At 44.1% G+C, this 18,139-nt stretch overlaps 1 long non-coding RNA gene across 1 annotated transcript; it reads right to left on the bottom strand.

Moving 5' to 3' along the window:
* Positions 1-7,752: 7,752 nt before the first annotated feature.
* On the bottom strand, positions 7,753-11,697 carry LOC109261655 (uncharacterized). Its single transcript, XR_002077478.2, has 2 exons — positions 9,548-11,697; positions 7,753-8,740 (listed from the first exon to the last, which is right to left on the bottom strand). It is a non-coding gene; the product is annotated as an uncharacterized LOC109261655 (long non-coding RNA).
* Between the last annotated feature and the right edge of the window lie 6,442 nt (positions 11,698-18,139).

Below are 18,139 nucleotides of genomic sequence, written 5' to 3'. Positions count from 1 at the left end.
AAAAAAAATACACAATTAATTTTTCATGCAGATCATCTCACTTGGAAGCTTAAGGAAGAGCTGCGCATACTAAGAGCCAAACTTGAGAAGCCACCGTCAGCTCGGCTTGGACAAAGACAAGGAGAGGGAAGGAAAGAGGAAAACCCCGTGGCTTTTACTTGTGGCGCCTCACAGACTGGGAATGGCAGTACAGAGGGTGCGTGCTTATTCTCTCGTCTCTAAGGTCCCGCTCTGGGCCCGCTCTGACACGGTTACTTTCACGGCCACATTTGCCACAACAACACTGGGCAGTGGGGAGGTGTCAGACTTGTCCTTTTTTTCCACTTGAGGAAACTGAGGCACGAGGAAGTTGGGCACCTGGGCCAAGGTCACCCAGCCAAAGGGAGGTTGAGCAGGATTCCAAGTCCGGTGCTTGCCCCCCTCCAGCACACCCGCCCGCTGCACCGATTCCAGGCAGGTATCTAGGGAGATGCTGGGGGACCATCTGTCAGAGAGAGCAGGCTCTCCTTCACTCCAGCCAGGCTGCCCAATCCAGATTGTCCTGCACACTTATTAACTCTTTACCCTCCCCGCCTGAGCCTCAAAGAGGAACAGAGAGAAAAAGGCACACTCCAACTCTCCTCCAGCTTCTCCAGGCTGGCCATCTGATTAGGACTCCCTTCCAACAGAACACCCAGCCCTGCTATGGAGGGCGTTACTGCAGAGGAGGCTGAAAACATCAGCTGAGACACTCATGCAGCTTATGTTCCCTCTGCCACCTCACCAGCTGTGTGACCGTGGGCAAATGGCTCAGCTTCTCTGATTTCACTTCCTAGGCCTACCAGAACAAAGTACTGCAAACTGGGGAGCTTAAAACAGAAATTTATTCTCTCACAGTTCTGGAAGCTAGAAATCTGAAATCAGGGGGTCGGGGGGTATAGTTCCTTCTGAAGGCTCTCAGGAAGAATCTGTTTGTCTCTCTCTAAACTTCTGGTGGTTATCCAAAATCCTTGTTGTTCCTTGACTGGTAGATCACTCCCTCCATCTTCATATGGTGTTCTTCCCATGTGTCTCTCTTTTCTTGTAGGGACAGCTGTCATATTGGGGTAAGGTCAACCCTACTCTGATATGACCTCCCCGTAACGAATCATATCTGCAAAAACCCTTTTTCCAAGTAAGGTCACATACTGAGGTATGAAGGGGTTAGGACTTCAAAATATTTTGAGGGAGAACACAAGTCACTCATAACTATCTCTGTGCCTCTGTTTCCCCTAAAGGAAGAGAACAACGCCATGCCCTCCGTAGGGTGTTTGTGAGGATTGGATAAGTTAATATACAGGAAGGACTCAAAACAGCTCCTGATATGTCCTAAGTGTGCCACAAATACTCTTTGTGATTAACGATGCTGTCGTTATAATCGTCTGTGGAAGGGATGGAAGTGTCCCTTTTTCTCTGAGACACCAGCCGAACACCCTGTGTCTTCATGTAGAAACTAGCTCTTCTCAACTAAGAGTTCAAATATTCTGTAGCTAGGACTCTTAGCTGCATATAACAGAAATCTGCTCAAGCCAGCATTGGCAGAAAGAGGAGTCAGGAAACAGGAGGAGGAGAATCTCCTGGAACAAAGGCAAGCATCCCAAGAAGGCTGGAAAACCCAGGTCCAGATGGCCACAGGGACTTCAGGGAGACTTGCTGTCTAGCTTTTCTCTCTGCACACCTGCCTCACTTGCCTGGAATACAGATCCTTGTTACCTGCATGGTTTGGGGTAACTTACTTAACCTCCCTGTACCTCAGTTTCCTCACCTGGAACAGGAATAGGAATAGGGCTGTTATAAGGGTAAAATGAGTGGATATATATCAAGTGTCTGCATGGCACGGAGGAGCACCTAGCGTGTGGACGTCAGCTCTGCTTGGCTTTTCCTGCTATTCCATCTACAAGGTGGAAAACACAGCTTGCTGACCGGTCTGGATGTTTTCCCAAGCCTGCCCTTGCAGCCATGTGGCAGCCTGACCCATGTCCAAGATTATCTCCTCCCGTTTCCAAACTCCTTCTTCCACTGGGGAGGCCCCCACAAATACCGGGTGTAAATTTGCTGCCTAGACTTTCAACGTGGGCCAGAACGCATCCCTCCCTCCTCTCCCTGGTTTCCCGACACCTTGTTACTCTTGTTTACAAGACCCTCCCAGATCTAGCCCTTGCCAGCATCTCAGACTTTTCCCAGGTCCCCTTGGCTTTGTGACACATGCTGGCTCTTTCTGTTTCTTAGGCACAGCAAAGCTGTGGCCTTCCCGGCACTTTTGTACACGCCATTCCCGCTGCCTACGATCTTCCTCCAAGATTTCCACATTACCATCTCTTTCTCACTATTCGAATCTCTGCTCAAAGGCCACTCGGCTCCCCAGAGGCCCTCCCCGATGTCCTGGTCTAGCCTTATCCTTACCTAACCTTATCCTTATCCTATTACCGCCCCAGTCACACTCTATCCCATCACCCTGTCATTTCTTCACAGCAATTATCACTGTCTGGTTTTATCTTGGCTGCTTACGGGCTTACTTGTTTATTTTCAATATACTCCCCACAGAACTTAAGCCTCATGATGGTAAAGACCTGGCTTGTCTTATTCTCCGTGTTGTCTCCCAGGCCCAGAGCAAAGCCTGATATAACATAGATGCCCACACATATTGGTGGAGTGAACAAATCTATGAATAAATCAATTCTGAACCAAGGATCACATGAGTGGGAGAGTCAGAAGTTTCTCTGCTTTGGGTAGTGCTGTTAGCGATGCTTTTCAATCTTGCATCATCCACGCGAGCATGCCCACAAGATGCTGTCAGGCTCTGCCGACATGTTAGCTTCTCAGACCCCCCACAGTACGCAAGGCTTGTGAACGGTATTTTGGGAATTCTGTATCAGTCAGGCCTTTCTTTCCATTTCCTGGTTTTACTTGTTTTACCTAATTGCCAGTAATAGAGCTCTTCAGCTGCAATTTTCAGCATCACTAATAACATTTATGAAGATCAAAACCAAGCTAGCCTTGTTCCTCCCTTAGTCTTGTGAAATCAAAGAAATGCTCCAATCCTACAGTGTATTATTTAATTTTATTATCACCCAAGGATGCAAGATGATTTATTTGTTTACGTACGTTCAGATTATTCAAATATTTCTTTATTTGCTCTGTAATAGCCATTCATTTTCTACTGCCTTAATTGCATCTTATTAGACATCTTGGTTTTGCTATATGCTATGTGGCCTTAGGATATGCTGATGTGTTTAAACACCCTCACACATACTTTAATATATCGTAAGTCATTTAAACTCATTGTAACTTCTCTGTGAGCTAAGAAACCATCATGGATCACTCTCTGGGGAAGAAAAACTAAACCCAGTGAATTTTTCCTACACCCTCATATGAAAACTCCCTTGCTCTGGAATGCTCTCCTCTGGCTTATCTCCCCATACTAGGCCCATCCTGGCACCGTTGGAGGGAAAGAAAAGAGAGAGTAGAAATTCCCTCAACTCTCTACGAGGTTCTGAGCTACACAATGGCCTACGTGTCCGGGCACGCTCAGAAAGCATTTTACAGACTCTGATTACAAACATTAGTTGGCCTCTGGTCCTCACAGCACGCAGAGCAGAAAAGCAGTCTAAGGAATTACCTGTCCCAGTCTCACTCTGGCTTGCCCCCCTTGCTGTTCTGTGGAGTTGGCTTCTGCGGGTTTGATCGATTGATTCACTCATTCTGTGACCCATAAGTTGCTGACTAATCCATCTGCAACGTCAGGGAATAGAGCTGAGGCTGGATCACTATTAGAATGAAGCAGACGTCCACGAGAGTCACGGAGGTCTTGATAACCTTGGGTCCCTCTGTGAGTCTGCAGAAACTTCCTGTCCCTATGCATTCCTCTTCAGCCCCTGCACCTCTCTGTATCCAAAGCGTATGGCTAGGGGAGCTGAGCCCAGAGAGCCTGGGATCTGAGACCACCTCAGGGTGGAATTACTCCCGAGTTCCATGCAGAAATGGATGGGTGCCCTGAACAGCCGCCTCATTGGGTAGGGAAGACCTGAGGCAGCATAGTCTGACCTGAAATTAATTCCCCTCTTTAATGAATTACCCAGGGGACTTCTCGTTTCCAATTTTCCTTCTGTTTTTATGGTTGTCTTTAGATTCCTTCCTCTTCATTGTGCTCTCCATCCCTCCTGGGTCTGAAGCTGGAGAAATTGTTTCTTCTCCTGCTGAACCCTCATGGTTTATGGTCACTGGTACTACGCTTCCCTGTGGCTCCTGAGTTCCCCAATCATTTTCTTCCTAATAGGAAGCAGCGGGGTTAGAGTGGTTGCATTGTCTTCTTTCCAAGTCATAAAATTTTCTTCCATGTGATTTAAGAGCCGCTATGGTGCTGCATGGGTCTCCCAGTAGATAACAGTAGTTAAACCCCCGCAAGCATCCCGCTATTAGATTCTGTGTTTATGGTGACCTGTGACCCCAGCATCCATGCCTTCACCAGCTGGCTTGGCGAAATTTTCAGAACACTTAAAAAATCCGACTCCCACAAGATACCAATGAGGTGTTGATTAGAATGACTTACTTTAATCTAGTCGATGAAGGTCATAAAAACCATGCAGGGCTGTGTGGCTGACCAGTGGCCCTCCAGAAAGCCCAAAGACAGACTGTTTTTGCTGTATTACAAGCACTGTAGGAGGAAACAGGAAACTCTTTCTTCTTTCTGCCCTTGGGCCATTTGGAGGTTGCTCCCTTTACTTGCTCCTGCTCTCCACACCCACCCACAAACATCCTAGAATACAGAGTAGAAAGCATAACTGTCAGCTGTATCTAACGCTAAAGAAAAATACAGATATAGATGCAGTGGTTTTCATTTGAAGACCTCCCTTCCTCAATGACTACAAAGCCTTTTGCAAAACTGCCATTTCCAATAGAGGAGAGGAGACCCCTTATAAAAATGGAAAAACCTAGGCACAGACAGAAGATCAGATAGCCCAAGGTCACATTTGGGAGTGAGAGATAGAATAATAAAAGGTCGGGGCGCCTGGGTGGCTTGGTCGGTTGGGCGGCTGACTTCGGCTCAGGTCATGATCTCACGGTCCGTGAGTTCGAGCCCCGCGTTGGGCTCTGGGCTGACCGTTCAGAGCCTGGAGCCTGTTTCGGATTCTGTGTCTCCCTCTCCCTCTGCCCCTCCCCTGTTCATGCTCTGTCTCTCTCTGTCTCGAAGATAAATAAACGTTAAAAAAAAATTTTTTTAAATAATAGTAAGAAGAAAAGGTCACTGGATGTCCCCAGAATGCTAGCTACAGTGCTGGTGCTCAGAGCAGTCTCTGCAGATCAGGCAGTGATTAGGGGACAGCAGCGACAGCAGGCCTGGGTCTCTGCTTTGCTTTGCATCTTCTCAAGGCTCTTAGGGCCTCAGAACCTTTCCCAGTTCTGGTCTACGCTGTCAGTTTCCAGGAATTAGTCAGAGACTCCTGTGTGTTGAATGAACTGCAAAGTTGCCACCCAAACCTGGCTCACAAGGCTGAAATCATAATTACACTGATACAGGTTACCATAGGGGGCCAGGACTAGGATGCCTGACATTCATGGATAGGAATAGCATGAGTACTTATGTAAATTACATCATAAACTGCAGAGGAATGTAAATATTTTCTGTTTCTTTGGCAATAGCTCAAAATGATTTTTAACAAAATATTTAACAAGATTTTTTTCTCACGTTGAGTCTTAAGAGATTTATTTTCTGGAGTAGCTATCCATTTACAACAGGTTAAAAGATAACACATGTAAACACAACGTAATATTCACAATTAAAATTCAGTAAAATGTTGATGTTAAAAACTGCCTTTTTGACGTGTGTAAGCAACATGTAGTGGTGTATACAAAACAGTTCCTGTGCTCCATTTTGTAAAACTTTTCATCACAGTAGTACAATGGATAGTGAAAGGTGAAGGCGGTCAGTGAGTGGTGCAAATTCAGGCTTTGGAGTCAGTCTCTTGGGGTAAAATCCTACTTCTGCCACTTACTAATTATGGCACCCGGGGCAGTAATGTGACCTCTCTGAACCTCAGTTTGTCTTGTGTAAATTAACAATAATCATCCCCACCCTGTAAAGTGGAGGCTTCAATGAATTACTTTACGTGAACCTCTTAGTTCCACGCCCGCTACATCATAAGCACTTGAGAAACAGTAATGATTATTATGAAGAGGAATGTGACAAATTTCAAATATGCCCGTGCAAATCATAATGCGGTGGAGGGCGGGGGAGGGGGAATCTGAAGGGAAAGAGCAAAGCATCACTAGCTGTGCTAGACGAGTGCAGCTGGGGGTCTACAAAATGTGGATAATGAAAAAGAAACCTGGGTATGGACTTAGGTGAAAGCAACATTTCAGTACAGTTATCTCCAACGGATTCAACGGGCTGCCGAATTCTTTGAAGGACATAACCACAAGACTCATGGAGAGGACTCCAATCGTGCCAAAGTGAGAGAGAGAGAGAAACTGTGAATAGTTGCTCAGACCACTCCAGACCTTCACCGGTGCCACAGTATTTGTGTGGCATCTTGACTAAAATAAAACTATTCGGGGCAGACTTCTCCACTTTGGGCTATCAGCCCCTCTGCCCTCTGGAACTCATCCTGGCAGCCTGATACTTGCACCAGACCACCCCGTCTTGTGTGTTTGGAGCGGGATGTCTACTGGTCCTCACGTCAGAGGATTTTCTGGAACGGAAAGCATCTATTGCCCTCTAGTCTATAAGTGAGGCAGGCCACGCATTACGGAGAAACTGAAGTGCTTGAAGAAGGTTCAGACCTCACTGGTTTGAGCAGGTCATGAATGCTAAGCCTCCATGAGGTGGGACCATATGTCTCAGAAGTACCTTGATTTCTCAGTTCTTACTTCCAAACGGATGGAATAGACCTTGGCCAGAATCAACCTTCTGCATCCCCTTCCACAATAAGAACAACTTTGGCAGTGGGAACCAGAATATTAGCTTCATCAGCTTAGGTCTAGGTCATCTTGACTGAGGCAAAGCTCCCTGTTCTTCCACCTGAGAAAGCACGTGGCTCTCCTGGGGGCATGTAAATGGTCTGAAAGATCTCTGACACAAGCCAGTCCTGGTCCTTAAGGACACCTTAAGTGTTAGGTTCAACAAATGAACATATCTTCTCGGCAGGAACAGTGGCTCAGGAACCAAGTCTATGATATAGAAGACTTCACCTATATTTCAATTTTCCCTCCTAGATGATGAGGATAATAATAGCACATACCTCCTAAGATTATTTCAAGGATAAGATAGTATATCTAAAGTGCTTGGGACAGTATCTAGCATATTCAATAAATGTCAAGAAATAAATGTCACTTAGTAAATAATTCTCAATAAATGTCACTGATGCTTATGATGAAGAAGGGGAGGAGGAAGAAGAAGGGTATACTACTCAATGTCAACTAAATCCAAATTCCCCAAGAGAATTGTCTTTCAGGATTTAGTAGGAGAAAAATTGTTTTCTCCAAGAGAAACTGATGAGAATATAAATTTTTTTGTCACTGTGTTTAGGATTCTCAAATTAAATTTTAATCCCCAGTTACCACTATGTTAACCCTAGTGGTTAGAATATTTGCTTTTTGGCTTGTTTGTTTGTTTGGTCCTGATTTCTATTTTATTAGTCTTGTCTTTTATATCCTTTATTGTAAGCTGCCTGGAATTCCTGTTGGAAGAGGTGAGATATAAACAATAAAATACAAATAAAGAGAAGACACTCCATAAAAGTTTGCTGAATTTATTGAATTGTCGAATCTTTCCACATAAAGCAGACTGCTTCTGAAAAACGAGCAAGCACAAGAGAGAGCAATAAGAGAAAAACGGTCTTCTTATTTTCTTGTTTATGTATCAAAATTCTACCTAGGAGAGCAATCCCATTTCTCTCATTTCCTGTAGCCATAATGCAAATCCCCTTCTCCTTATGAGAGGATCTGAGAATCTGTGTGAGGGCAGATGCTTCAAGAGGCTGAGAGTACAAGTTACACACCATCTGTTCATCCTCTGCCTCGAGGCATGTGCCATTTCTTGTTGGAGTAGCAACTTCAACAGCTAATTTCAGCCCTGACTTTCATTACCCTTCCACCACTGCCCTGCCCTGCCTCGTGGAGAAGAAAGAAAGACAAAGGGAGAGAGAGTGGGAAGGGAAAGAAAGAGAAGGGAAGGAAAGGAAAGGAAGAAGAGAAAGAGAGAAAAGAAAGAAAATGTACATCAGCATCCTTGAGGATCAAAAAGATCTCATTTGAAGCCATTATTGAGGTTGCTATGGTGATGGACATTATGATCCTGGGGTGAAGAAGCCACTGGTGCTGAGGAAAGCAATGAGTTACAGAGTTGTGGATGTATGGGCTGAGAGCGCCAGAGTGCCTCCTGGATGGAGAAAAAGCCTGGCTGTTCCACCCACTCTCTGCACTCCTGCAAAGCCTTTCTGATGGAAAGCCAGCCTCTCCACAATCAGTTTAAACATTACCTGGTCCTTCTCACAACCTCCAGCGTGCTCTGGGGTTCCGGCAGAGTCCTTTCTTCGTTACTCTTTAATGGGCCCTACGATGATGCACTGAAGGAGTGAACAATTTCCCTGTGAGGGTTTTGAGTTAGGTTGATTTGTAGAGGAGCCCAGCTTCTCCTCTGATTGATCCCTAGGGGACTGCCTTTCCTGATGTGCCCCAAAGCTATAGGCTTCTGAGTCTGCTTCACACCGGGACTGGCTTCCACCTGTTTGGGAAGTGATAATAGCGTATTTTAGACAGACATGGTTCAAAGGCAAACGGCACTCTGAGGATGTTCTCCTCCAAAGCTTTTTCTTCATGTACTTGCCCAGCCTGCTTCTCCCACCTCTGTCCCCTAAAAGTGTGTGCTTTTCTCATTTTGAAAAAGGTCTGTTAAATCCATTAGGTAATATACACAAGGTCTAAAAGCTGACCCAACTAGTTTGTCTGACTAATGTGAACTAGCAAGGAGAACAATGAAGCACAAACAGAAGACAGGCAGAGAATGTTCCAACCTGAGGCTGGGGGCCACCATGGAAAACTGAAGATAGGTGGAACCAACAGACACTCCCAGTGCTATTCTCCTGACTGGCTCTCTTACAAAGCTGGGAAGGCAAAAGTCTCTTTTTCCCAGCCTTCCTTAAATGGAGGAATGGCCATGTGACATCATTCCAGGCAACGATGTCTGATAGGGTCTTCTGAAAAGTTATTGTTTTTCCCAGTGGAAAAAAAAAAGTACAGGAGTCTCCTCCTTATATCCACAGGGGATATGCTCTAAGACCTCCAGTGGATTCCTGAAACTGTGGATAGTACCAAAACTTATATATACTATGTTTTTTCCCCTATACTTGCATACCTATAACAAACTTTATTTGATAAACCAGCTAAGATAAGAGATTAGCAGTAATAATTAATATTAAAATAGAACAATTTTAATAATATACTGTAATACACAACACCACCGGTGTTGGCACATTATGTAAATGTGGTTTCTCTTTCTCTGGCTCAAAATATCTTATTGTGCTGTACTCACCCTTCTGCTTCTTCTTGTGTTGATGAGAGATGATAAAAATCCATCAGAAGGAGAAACATCTGCTTCCATACTGTGGTTGACCACGGGTAACTGAAATACAGAAAGCAAAACTGCAGATAAGGGGGGGGGGGGACTATTGTACCACCTTTTTGTCCCTTCTGCATTTTCCCTTTCTTGAGTGAAGACATGATGGCCTGAACAGCCATGTGACAACCATGAGGGACTTGCCAAGACATCCCCATGGCCTTAGCCCTGGTATCATCAAACCTCTAAACCAACACCAGCAATGGACTATCTCCAGACTTCCTTTTTGAGAGAAAAACAATCCTTATTTATTTAAACCATTGTAGTCGGGTTTGTTTAGTTTTTTTTTTTTTTCCTTTTACTGGTAGTTAGATGTTTTCCTCATTGAAACAGGCCCTCTCATTTCCATTTCCTGACTCTTTCTCAAAATGCAAACGTACAGGGAGAAGCAGACACCAAAACCAATGAAAGCCTACTTCTTGAAACTTGTAAACTCAGAGTTATTTAATTTAAATCATTTGGCTGTGCCCAGTGATGTTCCATGCATCTTTTCTGCTGTTTCTAAAAATTAGCTAGGTTAGGATTTTCTTAGAGCTTCAGAAATTCCTCTGTGTGCTATGAGAAATAGAGCAGTATCTCGGTGTCTTCTGACCAAACCATTTTGAAAGGGAGGAGACAGAGGGAGATGGGAAAGATGGCACAGGAGAATGATAAAGTAACGTAGCCCTACAGTTTCTGCGGGCATAGAAGAAAGGCCCATTTAATAAGCAAAATTCCTAAATGGCACAGTCATGAAGAGAGAGACAGGACCCTAATTTCCTTTCCCTTCTTTATATGACAAGCCCCAATCCCAACAACTCAATTTGCTGTTCTTTTGAGACATTTTCCACCGAGAAAGAAATTGAAGAGGGAATAAGGATACGTCCAACCCTGAAACACAACAATGGAGGGTTTATAAGACTGATTTTTCCAAACTACTCTTTTTTTTTTAAATTTTTTTAACGTTTTATTTTATCTTTTAAGAGACAGAGAGGGACAGAGCACGAGCAGGGGTGGGGCAGAGAGAAAGGGAGACACAGAATCCAAAGCAGGCTCCAGGCTCTGAGCTGTCAGCACAGAGCGCAACGCGAGGCTTGAACTTGTGAACTGTGAGATCATGACCTGAGCCGAAGTCAGACGTTCAACTGACTGAGCCACCCAAGCACCCCTTCAAACTACTCTTACTGCATTGTGCTCACCACTGGTGTTGGCACATGTTTTGCTCTCTCTTTTCTACCTCCAGGATCCTGGACCCCTAGTTCATTCAAAGGTAGGGGTCATTTCCTCTAATGGCAAAGAAAACAGAGGATTCAAGCACCTACTTCCTCACTGACATCAACCGTCTACCATATTCCCAGACAAAATAAGAATAAAGTGAATCAAACTCCTGTTCCTCAGGTTTCTCATCATTTTCTGGTTTCTCCAAAGTTCTTCTTCAACTTTCTTTAAGGGCTTTTCTCTCTCTAAAGATGTGTAGATTCCTCAGGAAACTTTTCTACCCGCCCCACCCCGCCCCACACCAACACACACCCCGCTGAATTTGTTGCCCCATATTTGATCCCAGATTTTGAGAGAAACCAGGAAAGACCCAGTGCACTTGCCCAAATCTACTTATTTGTCTCCATCTCAGATCTAGGGGAATATCTTTTCATACATTATATCAGACACCATCCTCATGCTTTAGACAAAGAAGTCTTGCTACTTTGGGACCTACAAGTGGGAAGTCTGAGAGCTGGGACATTTGGATGATTTTTTTTTACAGGGGATCAGACTGGGAAGTGCTATCAGAAGGACTTCCCTTTTATATAGCCTCTGGATCAAGGAAAATCTGACACAAAATGACTTGAGAAATAGTCTTAAGATCTGTTCACAAAAGGAAAAGATAACTCTTCAAATGATTTAATGAGAGATATTCATCTGTTCCTTTACTTAACAAAATACATTGAATGACTACTACATGCCAGGGACTAGAAATACTGAACAAGGCATGGACCTTGTTTTAGAGTTGCTGACAATGTGATGGGAGGTGAAGGAACTGAGACATCAGAATGTGGTATGATAAGTACTATGACAGAGATAGATAGATGAATGATAGATAGATAGATAGATAGATAGATAGATATAGATGGATAGATGGATGGATGGATAGATAGATAGTTGATGGATGGATGGATAGATGGATGGATAGATGGATGGACAGATGGATGGATAGATAGCTAGATAGTTGATGGATAGATAATAGGTAGATGATAGATAGATAGATAGATAGATGATAGATAGATAGATAGGAAGAGCATGTGAGCATCAAGAATGTTGTGTAGAAGTTGACTGACCAAAAGAACTCCAGAGGAGAGAGGAGATATGAACACAAGAGGCACTGAGCTAGGAGAATGGTCCTGGATTGGGAAGGCTGCCCAGGAGGTGCTGGGTGAGAGAATGGGAGCACTCTTTCACTGCCCAGGAGCTGTGTGGGGTCAGAGTCCATGCCTGCCAAAACTAGGGCTTTATATCACCTGCATCCTGGAAAATTGGAGGTTTCTTCATTTAGACCAAGCTGCCTATAGTAAGAACACAGCCCATCCACACCAAGCCTGCCCCTTTCTAGCTATCCTGGAGAGCTCTTCCCTGCAGTGCCAGGCTGGACAACTACAAAATTTTTGAAAAAGACACCTAGGCTGGGTGGTGATTCATACTAGCAGAGTCATATTTCCATACAATCATTTATTTAGTGGCTTAATGGTCAAACTCCATTGTATTGATGTGCCACACATTATTGAACCAGTTCCCTTATTGTTGGTCATTTGGGTTGTTTTTTATTAATGGTGCTGTGGTAAGCCATTAAAGAAGTTTTAAGCAGTAATTTATGTGATGTATTCAAGTTGACCACCTGAAAGGACCTTTATTTTTCATCAACCTTTAAAAATCTACTTTAACTTCATTATAATTTTTACCAAAATGAACAACAAATCCCACCTCTGTCCTGTTGATCAGAACTCTGACTTTGTTTCACTGTCCTGCACAAGCAAATGGTTTGACTGCTCATTATAGAAACTTCCCAAAGACCCATCAGCTCTTTCAAAAAATATATCAATAGAGCGTGCCGTAAGGTCCTTTGAATCCCTCCCCTCAAAATCCTCACCTTGCTGTTCTCACCAACCCTGGATTATTCCTACCCAATCCAAACCAAATGTCATCTTCCTCCTAACCTCCACTGAAAGACTTACCTTAAACCACACTTTCATTCTCAGTAAGTTCTGACTTTCCCTTTCCTGTTCTGAGACATTGCCAACGATTTTCAAGGTGGTGGTCTCCTTCATGGCAGAGAGCTAGTAAGTTCAGTTTTGACTTAGCAACAGGTTGCACTGGTGAGATTTGAGGAGCCAGCTAATGACAGGGTCTACACATTTTGCATTGTGATATCCTCAAGCTGTCTTTTGGAAAGATTGTACTAGTTGATATTTCCACCAACGCTGCGCCGGTGGTCCCATTTTCCCATCTCTCATCAATATAGGGTTCTTTTTTTTCACTGTATTTGCTAACTTGAGAGGCAAAAGAATCAAACACTCATTGTTATTTTTATTTCTTTACTATGTGGTGAGCTGGACCATACACTATGATCTCTGAAATTGGACAGATTGGATCCTCTTACCAGGGCCATGTTAATCTTGGCTCTGTGCTTTAGATTCTAATTCTGTGAAATGGGGTGTGTCGGTCTGAGTTCTCCAGAAAAATGGAATAAGACTATTTTTTCCATCTTTCTCTCTTTGAACAATATCTAGACATCTCTAGATGTGGGGGAGGGTGTGGGGGAGGAAAGAGAAGGAGAGCGAGAAAGAGAGAAAGATTGATGGATATACTGTAAGAAATTGGCTCACATTATTACAGAGACTGAAAGATCCCTAGATCAGCAGTCAGTAAGCTGGAAACTCAGGAGAGCCAAAGGTGTACATTCCAGTCTGAGTCCAAGGCAGGAGAAGACTGATGCCCCAGCTCAGAGATAGGCAGGTAAAGAGAATTCTCCCTTACTCAACATTTATTCTATTCATGACTTCGATGGATTGGAAGGCCACCCATGCTGGGGAGGGCAATCTGCTTTACTCGGTCTACCAATTCAAACTTTAATATCATCCAGAAACACACTGACAGAAACACCAGAAATAATGTTTAACCTAATATCTGGGCACTTCAGGGCCCAATGAAGTTGACACAGAAAATTAATTATCACATAGGAGTAATAATTGTCCCTGCTAAAGAAAGGGTTGTGGGAATTAAATAACACAGGTAAAGTGCTTAAAATGGTGCCTGGCACATAGTGGGCACACAATAAAATATTTAAGAAATGAGATTCATCATTTCATATCAGAAGGGGAAGATTCTATTACAAGTGTTGAGTTTAGCTTTCAACTCTTGAAAGATTTTTATTATACCATTTTCTAATTGTTTTCATGGTGTTAGTATGTGACAATAGTATGGTTGATCAACCAATTCTAGAATTTTGCTCAGAGGGTAAATGGAGCTTTATCATAGGAGAAGTCAGTATCTGAGCAGGAAAGGAGCCTGTAGTCAGTGGGCTTCTCCCCAGCTGTGTGGCTGGGTCAGGGGTTACACCCCACTGGGAAATGGGTATAATGAGTTCCTGTTGATTTACCACCCCATTGTTCTGGTTAAAAATTTAAATGGTAATTTTCTTCTAAGTGCAAATCATAAGCCCATTCACTAAATGAATTAATTTGAATGACAATGATGTAGAGAAGAAAAATGAGGACTCTGGCTTTTCATTGCAGACTAGGCCTCTATTTCTTTAAAAAAAAAAAAAAAAAAAAAAAAAAGCAAGGAGGAAGGAATGGAAATAACAGTGTCAAACCAGGCAGGATCCCTGATGATGACTCAATGGCTTTCAGCTCCTGGAAATTACAATAAAAGGACATAAAATTACAGCACCAATTTCTCCAAAATGGCCCTGTACTTCTTCAGAAATGGTCTGAGACATTCAGGTATTCATATATATAGTCTTTGAACTAGAAAAGATAATCAAGATCTCAGTCCTCTGTTAAAAACCATCCAATGACTCCCCATCTCCCTGCATCTGACTTGAAATTCAATGTTGTGAAAAAGGCTTTTCACTACCCACTGGATCTGGCCCTGCTCCGACCCTTGTTCTCTCTCAGATTTGGGGTGGGGGGAAAACCTCACATCTGCCACATTCCCAACCACCTTACGGGGTTGTTGGCGCTTTGACTCCTGTTCCTGTGTCTGTGCCAAATGATACTCTTTCTGCTCTGTGACTCCCCTCCAGGTGACATTCATCTACATTTTCAAAGAACACCACTTCAGATATTTTAACAGAGAGGAGAATTTTAAGTGGAGAACCTATAGGTATTTTTTTTTATCAGCCTACTTATTAATCAAAGGATTGAAGAGTTTTTCATACTACTAAGCTCTGTTCTCATTCTCCCATATCAGAGCTCAAACAAGGTTGAATCACAGGAGGACACCCTCAAGCATTTGTTTTGAAGGATGAGACCATTCAATGAGGGAATGGAAAAAATTACAGACCCTGAGAGGGAAAGAGGAAGATCATGAGGGAGAAGTTTGGACAGTGGTGAAGTTAAGAGGATTTATAGACATCTAGTCAGGGAAAGCTCTTGCCCCCACACATCCCCTCCACTCCTCCTTTCCTAGAAAGTCAGGGGTCTCCAAGACCACCTCAAGGTCAATGTTTTGCCAGGAGGGCTCACATGATTCAGTATTTAATCAACTCAAGGCTAAGATTTATTACAGTGAAAGGATACAAAGCAAAATCAGCCAAGGGAAGCCAGGCATGAGCTTTCAAGAGTCCTGTTTCTTTGGTCATACAGGACACATTTAATTCCCTCAGCAACAAATCATAACTCTATGATGCTACCAGGGAAGTTCAAGAGAGACTCAGTGCTCAAGGTTTTTACGGGGGGCTGCTCATGTAGGCACTGTCTGCTTAGCATGCCCCAAAATTCCAGACTCTCGGAAGAAAAGTAGCTGTTCGGCATACACCACATTGTTTGCACAAACAGTTGAGGCACGGTGAGCTACTTTTCAGTTGAGGTGGTGGGAACTCTCCCAAAAGGCGAGTTCCCAGAGGCCAACCTTGCAAGCTGGCCTCTCAAATCACAGACCTGCATCAGACCTGATATGGTAATTCTTTCTGTATACATTTCTGGGTCTGCTCAATGTCTCCTGCAACACTACTTTCCACCAAGTGTCCCACTCAGGGGACTGAGGCGGCTGTTGAGGTCCCTCGGAAAAGGGCAAACAAGTCGGCTTGGCAAAGCCATACATATATATATATATACACGTACATTTCAAGTGACCTTTTCTTCCTGTGGTCTCAGAGCTTCTGACAAGATTTCTTTACCACACTTCCCCCAAACCAGCTTCTCCCTGCCTCACTCCACTCCGCCACTCCTGGAATCAGTTGAACTGGCTAGGTGCGTCTAATGTTCTCCTTGGCCTTTGGGAGTGAGTGTGGAAGCCCCCTGGCCACCCCCGACTCCAGAGGAGGATGAGTTCATTCATCAGGTATTACGGGGCATCTCAGGACACAGAATGGGCCACAGGAATCATGGAGAGTGACACTGCAAATAGCCCCAGCAGGAGGGACCCTGATCTGAGGGTAAATCACTCTGGAAATCACACCTAGAAGCATAAGGCAGGGGTGAAGGAAAGACTCTGGGGTCTGGGTTCAGGTTCTAGCTCTGTTCCTGGCTAATTGTGGGGTCCCAAACTCTGTATTTGGAAAGTGAGGGTGATAAACTCTATCTTGTATTTGTTAGGAGGATTAAATAAGAAACTCAACACAAAGTGCCAGTTCTCGTCTTTCATCTTTTCTCTGCTCTAAAGGGCTCCAAATCATGCCTGATTCTCTCAGTAGCTAAATTCCAATGTTCAAGGCATTAGAAGACAGCTCTGTAGTGTAAACAATAACCCTGCCTCACTCTCCCAGCAAGGATTATCGACCCAGACGAGGTCTGTTTGCTCAGCAGGAAAAGGCTCTGAATATAAAGGTTCCCACAGAAATCCCAGAGCCCCAGAAAGCTAGACTAAAGGAGAAAAAGTTTAAACAAGTTTAAGTTGAGAGTTGATCATAATCAACAAATATTTATCCTAGATCTATTCCTGGGATGGGGACAGCAAGGACTGTAAGAGAAGTAAGGGATGAGACCCAGTGCTCTTGACTCCTAGGGAGCTGGGATTCCATTAAAAAGAGGAGCTTCAATCACTTGGGGTAATAAGACAGGTGTACAGAATAGAATGAAATCAAAAGTTTGTTTACAGGCAGAACAGGCTCTATAGCGTGCTACAGGAACAGTCAGGAAGTAAGGAGACTGTCCTCTGGGCTTTTGCAGTAGGCAGCCCTTAAGAAGGCCCCCCAAACCCCCACCTCCAGTATTCAAGCCCTTGGTAATACCCTCTCATGTGGGCTGGACTTAATGATTTAGTTCTAATAAACAAGATACAGCAGAAGTAATGGAATGTCACTTGTGACATTATGTTATAAAAAGACTGTAGCTTCAGGGGCGCCTGGGTGGCTCAGTCAGTTAAGTATCCGACTTCAGCTCAGGTCATAATCTTGCAGTTCGTGAGTTCAAGCCCTGTGTAGGGCTCTGTCCTGACAGCTCAGAGCCCAGAGCCTGTTTCAAGTTCTGTGTCTCCTTCTCTGTCCCTTCCTCTCTCTCTCATTCTCTCTCTCTCTCAAAAATAAATAAATATTAAAAAAAAATTTTTTTTTAAAGACCATACCTTCCACGTGGATATTTTACGTGCTTTCACTTGTTCACTTGCCCTGAGGAAAGCCAGTTGCCATGTCATAAAATGCCCTAAGGAGAGGCTCCCATGGCAAGAAACTGAGGTAGTCCTCCCACCAATAGCCAACAAGGAATTGAGCAGTGCCAGTGACCACGGGAGTGAGCTTGAAAGTGGGCCTCCTAGTCAAATGACACTGGCTGATGGTTTTCAACCTTATGAGAGAACTTGAACCAGAGGCACCTACCTAAGCCGCACCTTGATTTCTGACTCCCAGAAACTGTGGGATAATGAATGTTTGTTGTCTGTTGCTACTAAGTCGTGGAATTAATACAGCTGACAAGAATGAGTGGGACCACAGGGGGTGGAAGGTGTGAGGGGGAAGGAGGTAAAGGAGAAAGGGGGACAGAAGGAGACAGAGATAAGGAGAATGAATATGAGTGAATTTCAAGTGAATATTTTGGTGAGAAACACTATTGAGGAGACTAGCTCCTGGTTAAAAACCTGTGTGTGTTTTTAGTCCTGGCCATAGGTAATTACAGAGGCTTTGCCTGGCAGGTCCGGGGGAAGCTGCCCTCGCCACAGCAGCCTTGGTGCATGGCCTCCATCGCATCTGGAGGGAGGTGCAGTCAAGCACTCAGGCCCCCCTCGCTGGTCACACTCTTGGCTTCTTTGCATTCCTAGCTGGGAGACACCTTTGTTCCCGTCTCCCTGTCTGAGGCTTGAGCAGCGGTCCTCTTCAGGTGCCTA

This window comes from Panthera pardus, unplaced genomic scaffold (genome assembly GCF_024362965.1).
Source record: "Panthera pardus isolate Hobbes unplaced genomic scaffold, ASM2436296v1 HiC_scaffold_24, whole genome shotgun sequence".
NCBI lineage: Eukaryota > Metazoa > Chordata > Mammalia > Carnivora > Felidae > Panthera > Panthera pardus.
This window is presented reverse-complemented; position numbering and strand designations above follow the sequence as displayed.